Raw genomic sequence first — 7,283 nt, forward strand, 5'->3', positions numbered from 1 at the left:
CTCATCATGTCCAATATCCACTGCAAAGGTGTTGATTTGAGGACATGCTTTTCAGCACTAGCCCCTCTCCTTCAGGAATGCTTGAATGATAATATTATAGCCTTTTTCTTGTTTGTTTGTTTTTGTTTTTTCTGAGATAGAGTCTTGTTCTGTCACCCAGGCTGGAGTGCAGTGGCGCAATCTCAGCTCACTGCAACCTCCGTCTCCTGGGTTCAAGCAATTATCCTGTCTTAGCCTCCTGAGTAGCTAGGATTACAGGCATGTGCCACCACACCCGGCTAATTTTTGTATGTTTAGTAGAGATCGGGTTTCACCATGTTGGCCAGGCTGTTCTCAAACTCCTGACCTCGTGATCCGCCTCTCTCGACCTCCCAAAGTGCTGGGATTACAGGCATCAGCCACTGCACCCGGTCTTGTAATAGCCTTTTTAAGATGTTTATAATAACAGTGCCTGGCCAAATAATAGCACAAAAAGCAATTGCTAGTGTCCCAAGCAAGTCAACAACGGTGTGATTTGCTCAGTAATGACAGGATGTGGGCATTTACTTCCTTGCTAAAGTGGCGCCACCTTGTGGCAATAGCATAAACAGTTTATAATCCACTCCACCAGCTTTGAAATTGTTCTATACTTAACAAGTTAATTTTTTTCCCCTAGTATTTGTATTATTTATAATCTATATGCGGAGTAGCACTTTTTGTTCTTTTTTTTTTTTTGAGACGGAGTCTGGCTCTGTCGCCCAGGCTGGAGTGCAGTGGCCGGATCTCAGCACACTGCAAGCTCCGCCTCCCGGGTTTACGCCATTCTCTTGCCTCAGCCTCCCGAGTAGCTGGGACTACAGGCGCCCGTCACCTCGCCCGGCTAGTTTTTTGTATTTTTTAGTAGAGACGGGGTTTCACCGTGTTAGCCAGGATGGTCTTGATCTCCTGACCTCGTGATCCGCCCGTCTCGGCCTCCCAAAGTGCTGGGATTACAGGCTTGAGCCACCGCGCCCGGCCTTTTGTTCATTTTTTTTTGAGCCGGAGTCTCGCTCTGTTGCCCAGGCTGGAGTACAGTGGCGCGATCTCGGCTCACTGCGACCTCCCCCTCCCGGGTTCAAGCGATTCTCCTGCCTCAGCCTCCTGAGTAGCTGGGATTACAGCTATGCACTACCACACCTGGCTAATTTTTGTATTTTTAGTAGAGATGGAGTTTCACCATGTTAGTCAGGCTGGTCTCAAACTCCTGACCTCAAGTGATCCTCCTGCCTCGGCCTCCCAAAGTGTCAGGATTACAGGCGTGAGCCACCTTGCCTGGCCTGCTAATGTTTTATGTGGCATTCTGTCAAAGGCACATGATTCACATATCTGCATATGATGCATAGTCCAGAAAGGCTGGGATTTAGGTCTGTGGCTCTTGCCCCAGGTGAGACATAAAAGCTTTCTTGTCCCTTTCCCTCCTGTTTGGGGTCCCATAGGAGCTGAAGGATACAGTTCTCAGAGAGCAGTTGGGTCTGAGCATAAAAGCCCATCAATAAGGAGCAGGTGACACTGCCACAGCTGGGTAATTTGTCTCTTTGCTCGTCTGCAGCCCATTTGGTGATGATCTATTTGTCCCAGGGAATGGATGATGGCAGGTTTGTCGATATTTTACACTTATGAACCTGCCTGTTCCTCTCTGCCTGGCTCTGCCCATCTGTCTTTGTCCCTGGCTCCTCTCATTTCACTTCGCAGATTGGATAACAGACCTTGGCAAAGAGTTATGAAGGTGGATGCCATGAGGGCAGCTTTGGGAAGGGAGGAGGGCAGGAGATGAGGGGTCAGCTCTCTGCAGGGGGAGGAGGGGTGGGTGGGAGACATGTTCAGGAGAAAAAGATGTCACAGACATAGTGGTGGGCAGAAAGGAACTTCAGAGAGAGAGAGAGAGGTCCTAGCACAGAGGACAGTGGCATGATCATGGCTCACTGAAGCCTTGACTTCTTGGGCTTAGGCGATACTCTGGCCTCAGCCTCCCGAGTAGCTGGGACTACAGGCACACACCACCATGCCCAGCTAATATTTTAAAATTATTTTTGTAGAGATGGGGTCTTCCTATGTTACCCAGGCTGGTCTTGAACTCTGGCCTCAAGTGATCCTCCTGCCTCAGCTTCCCAAAGTGCTGGGATTATAGGTGTGAGTTACTGTGCACAGCCACTTTTTTAATGGTGGATTTTTTTTTTTTTTTTTTTTTTTTTGGTGACAGGGTCTGGCTCTGTCACCCACGCTGGAGTGCAGTGATGCAATATTGGCTTACTGCAACCTCCGCCTCCTGGGTTCAAGCCATCCTCCCACCTCAGCCTCCTGAATTGCTGGGACTACAGGTGTGCACCACCACACCCAGTTGATTTTTGCATTTTTTGTAGAGATGGGGTTTTGTCATATTGCCCAGGTTGGCCTCGAACTCCTGAGCTCAAAGCTATCTGCCCACCTCGGCCTCCCAAAGTGGGATTACAGGCATGAGTTATCACACCCAGCCTATTGGTGGAATTTTATCCTAACTGGTTTGCTGACTAGAATGCAGCAACTGGTGTGCTACACAGAATGAATAGTCTGTGGGGTGAGGACAGTTCCCATCAGGTGCTCAGTTAACCAGCATTGTATGTCACTGAGTGCCACAAAGAGAGCCCAGTTCCACCTCCACCCCCTTTTTCCTTTTTTCTTTTTTTTTTTTTTTTGGAGATGGAATTTTGCTCTTGTTGCCCAGGCTAGAGTGCAATGGCACAATCTTGGCTCACCACAACCTCCGCTTCCCGGGTTCAAGCGATTCTTCTGCCTCAGCCTCTTGAGTAGCTGGGACTATAGGCACATGCCATCAAGCCTGGCTAATTTTGTATTTTTAGTAGAGACAGGGTTTCTCCACGTTGGTCAGGCTGGTCTCGAACTCCCGACCTCAGGTGATCCGCCGGCCTTGGCCTCCCAAAGTACTAGAATTACAGGCATGAGCCACCGTGCCTGGCCCACCCCTTTTCTTTTAGAGTGAAGGTCTTGTTCTGTTGTCCAGGCTGGAGTGCAGTGGCACGACCATATCTCACTGCAGCCTCCAACTCCTGGGCTCAAGCAGTCCTCCCACCTCAGCCTCTGAATAGCTGGGACTAGAGGCACACACTACCATGCCCAGTTCATTTTAAAATTTTTAGTAGAGACAAGGGTCTCGCTATGTTGCCCAGGTTGGTCTTGAAATCCTGGCCTTTGGGCGCAGTGGCTCACGCCTGTAATCCCAGCACTTTGGGAGGCCGAGGCGGGCAGATCACGAGGTCAGGAGATCGAGACCATCCTGGCTAACATGGTGAAAACCCGTCTCTACTAAAAAAATACAAAAAATTAGCCGGGCATGGTGGCAGGCACCTGTAGTCCCAGTTATGCAAGAGGCTGAAGCAGGAGAATGAGGTGAACTCCAGAGGCAGAGCTTGCAGTGAGCAGAGATCGTGCCACTGCACTCCAGCCTAGGTGACAGAGCGAGACTCCATCTCAAAAAAAGAAAAGAAAAGAAATCCTGGCCTCAAGTAATCCTCCTGCCTGGGCCTCCCAGTGTGCTGTGATTACATGTGTGAGCTACCGAGCTTGGACCCCATCCCTGCTCTCTTTCTTCCTTTCCTTTCCTTTCCTTTCTTTTCCTTTCCTTTCCTTTCCATTCCTTTTCCTTTTCCTTTTCCTTTTCCTTCCCTTTCTTTTTCCTTTCCCCTTTCTTTTTTTTTTTTTTTTGACATGGAATCTCGCTCTGTTGCCCAGGCTGGAGTGCAGTGGCATGAGCTCAGCTCACTGCAACCTCCACTTCCTAGGTTCAAGCGATTCTCCTACCTCAGCCTCCCGAGTAGCTGGGACCACAGGTACCCGCCACCACGCCCGGCTGATTTTTGTATTTTTGGTAGAGATGAGGTTTCATCATGTTGGCCAGGCTGGTCTTGAACTCCTGACCTCAGGTGATCCACCCACCTCGGCCTCCCAAAGTGCTGGGATTACAAGAATGAGCTACCCGCCCAGACCCCTGCTCCCTTTCAAGAAGGGGAAATAGATTTAGTTAAGCAAGGAAAAGATTCTGGGATGGAGTGGGTATATGTCCTGGGGAGAGAACTAGGGCCGTAATTGGGGTGACCAAAGGTTCTGGCTTGTCCAGAACTGAGGGGTTTTCTGGGATGGAGGACTTTCAGTGCTAAAACTGAGAAAATCCAAGATAAACTGGGATATGTGGTCGCCGTAGCTGGGGTGGGATGGGGGCCTTGAGGTTGCCCTTCTAGTCAGTGACCACACTGTGGTTCATACAGGATGGGGAGGGAGGCCCATATCCCATCTCTCCCAGGCAGGGGTGGAGGCATGCTCTCAGCACCACCTTTTTTCCTGCCCTATTTGACTGGAGAGAGATGGAAAACCCTTTTTGGAAATGCTAAGACCCACAGGAGGAGGCTGCAGGTCACTCCTCCCTCATTCTCCTCACCTGGGAGGGAGTGTGAGGCAGCCAGGAATGCCGAGGCTTTGGTGAAAGCCTCTTCCCCTAAACCAGCAAGGCCGGCTCCTCCCTGTCCATGGGTCCAGCTTGCTGTGGCCTGACTGCCAAATGCCCTCTACCACATAGCCAACATGCTGCTACTCAGCCTCTGTTGACACAATTCAATGACATGTCACCAAGGCAGCCCATTCCATTGTTAGAAAATTATTCCAGCTAGGCACAGTGGCTCATGCCTTTAATCCCAGCACTTTGGGAGGCTGAGGCAGGTGGATCATTTGAGGTCAGGAGTTTAAGACTGGCCTGGCCAATATGGTGAAACCCCATCTCTACTAAAAATACAAAAATTAGGTGGGTGTGGTAATGCAAGCCTCTAATCCCAGCTACTCGGGAGGCTGAGGCAGGAGAATTGCTTGAGCCTAGAAAGTGGAGGTTACAGTGAGCTGAGATCACACCACTGTACTCCAACCTGGGCAACAGAGTGAGACCCTGTCTCAAAAAAAAAAAAAAAAGAAAAGAAAAAAGAAAATTATTCCTTGTACTGAATGAAAGGCTGCCACCACATAATCGCCACCTGTTCGTTATATTCAACTGTGCTTTCTTCCTGGAAGAGCCCTCACCACACCCCCCTAATTTTTTTTTTTTTTTTTTTTTTTTTTGAGACAGAGTCTTGCTGTTGCCCAGGCTGGAGTACAGTGGCACAATCTCCACTCACTGCAACCTCTGCCTCCTAGGTTCAAGCAATTCTCATACTTCAGCCTCCAGAGTAATGGGACCATAGGTGTGTGCTACCATGCCTGGCTAATTTTTTGTATTTTTAGTAGAGATTGGTTTTTGCCATGTTAGCCAGACTGGTCTCAAACTCTTGGCCTCAAGTGATCTACCTGCCTCAGCCTCCCAAAGTGCTAGGCTTACAGGCGTGAGCCACCGCGCCCGGCCTCTGGCAGCCCCTTCACGTACTGTGTACATGTTGCTTCCTCTGAGTTTCCCCTGGTCCTTCCCTCTCTCCTGGCAGACTCCTACTCATCCTTTGAAGCTGAGGTCCAAGGTCAGGCTGGCAGAGGTGGTCGCTTCCACTATTCCACAGTCAGTCTGCCACACTGGGTTCCTAAGCGAAGAGCTGTTCTCACCACATGACACCATTTGCTGTGCCTCCATCAACCCACCTGGGTTTCTCCTGGGTGGCTTTGACTGGGGACTCTGCTAAGATCATACTGATTTTGATTTTTTTTTTTTTTTTTTTTTTTTGAGACAGAGTCTCTCTCTGTCACCCAGGCTGGAGTGCAGTGGCGCGATCTCGGCTCACTACAACCTCTGCCTCCCAGGTTTAAGCCATATTCCTGCCTTGGTCTCCGGAGTAGCTGGGATTACAGGTGTGCGCCACCATGCCCAGCTAATTTTTGTATTTTTATTTTTTATTTGATTTATTTGTTTTTTTGAGATGGAGTTTTGCTTTTGTTGCCCAGGCTGGAGTGCAATGGCATGATCTTGGCTCACTACAACCTCTGCCTCCTGGGTTCAAGTGATTCTCCTGCCTCAGACTCCTGAGTAGCTGGGATTACAGGCACATGCCACCACACCCGGCTAATTTTTGTATTTTTAGTAGAGATGGGGTTTCATCATATTGATCAGGCTGGTCTCGAATCCCTGGCCTCAGGTGATCCTCCCGCCTCGGCCTCCCAAAGTGCTGGGATTACAGGCATGAGCCATTGTGCCCGGCCTAATTTTTGTATTTTTAGTAGAGACGGGGTTTCACCATGTTGGCCAGGCTGGTCTCTAACTCCTGACCTCAGGTGATCCACCCACCTTGGCCTCCCAAAGTGCTGGGTTTACTGGCGTGAGCCACCACGCCCAACCTGGTTTATTTATTTAAAAACTCATAAGTCACTACAGCCTGGACCTCCTGCCTCAAGTGATTTTCCTGCCTCATCCTCCTGAGTAGCTGGGACTACAGGCATGTGCTACCATGCTCAGTTAATTTTTTTAACTTTCGTAGATCCTCCTGCCTTGGCCTCCCAAAGTGCTGTGATTACAGGCATGAGCCACCACACCTGGTCCTAATCTTATAATTATAATAATAATTATTTTTTTAATAGAGACTGGGTCTTGCCCTGTTGCCCAGACTAGAGTGCAGTGGTGCAATCATGGCCTGCCCTCCATTCTCCCATGCCAAGCACACCAGGGCAACCACTAGTCAGTGGGTGGACATTCTTTTGGGGAGCTGTCTCTGCCCCTTTGGAAGTGGATAAAACCCCTGCCCCTGTGGGGTCTGCAAGCTCTCCACCCCTGCCAATGTCTGTGATCTGGGGGATTATGGACTGAGAAGGGATTAGTTCAGAGGGCAGGGAAAAGAGCTAGACAGGGCAGAAAGAGGCCCCCGGATTTTCAGGCAGAGAAGTCAAAGGGGGATGAAAAGGGGAAAGGAGATGGTGGAGATAAAGTGTCTGCAGCTGACAGTCTTGTCCCCGTCTTCACTTGTAAGGAAGTTTGTTTCTTTGATGGTGATAAACCTGGCCTGTGAATGCCCTCCCCAGAGAATGCACCACACAGGAGCACATAATGTTGTATACAGTTTCAGGGGGCTTACTGATGCAACCCCCTTTGCAGAAATTTTAACAGTGAGAAAATTATGACAGTGAAAGTGATCTGAACTAACTGACTCCATTTTGCTTTTAACCCCCAAACTGTCCTTGTTCATTTCTGAGCATAGACCAAATTTACAGTCTTTTTGTTTGTTTATTTGTTTGTTTTTTGAGACGGAGTTTCGCTCTTGTTGCCCAGGCTGGAGTGCAGTGGTGCAATCTCGGCTCACTGCAACCGCTGCCTC

The sequence above is a fragment of the Chlorocebus sabaeus genome, chromosome 19, assembly GCF_047675955.1.
Source record: "Chlorocebus sabaeus isolate Y175 chromosome 19, mChlSab1.0.hap1, whole genome shotgun sequence".
In the NCBI taxonomy this organism is placed as follows: domain Eukaryota; kingdom Metazoa; phylum Chordata; class Mammalia; order Primates; family Cercopithecidae; genus Chlorocebus; species Chlorocebus sabaeus.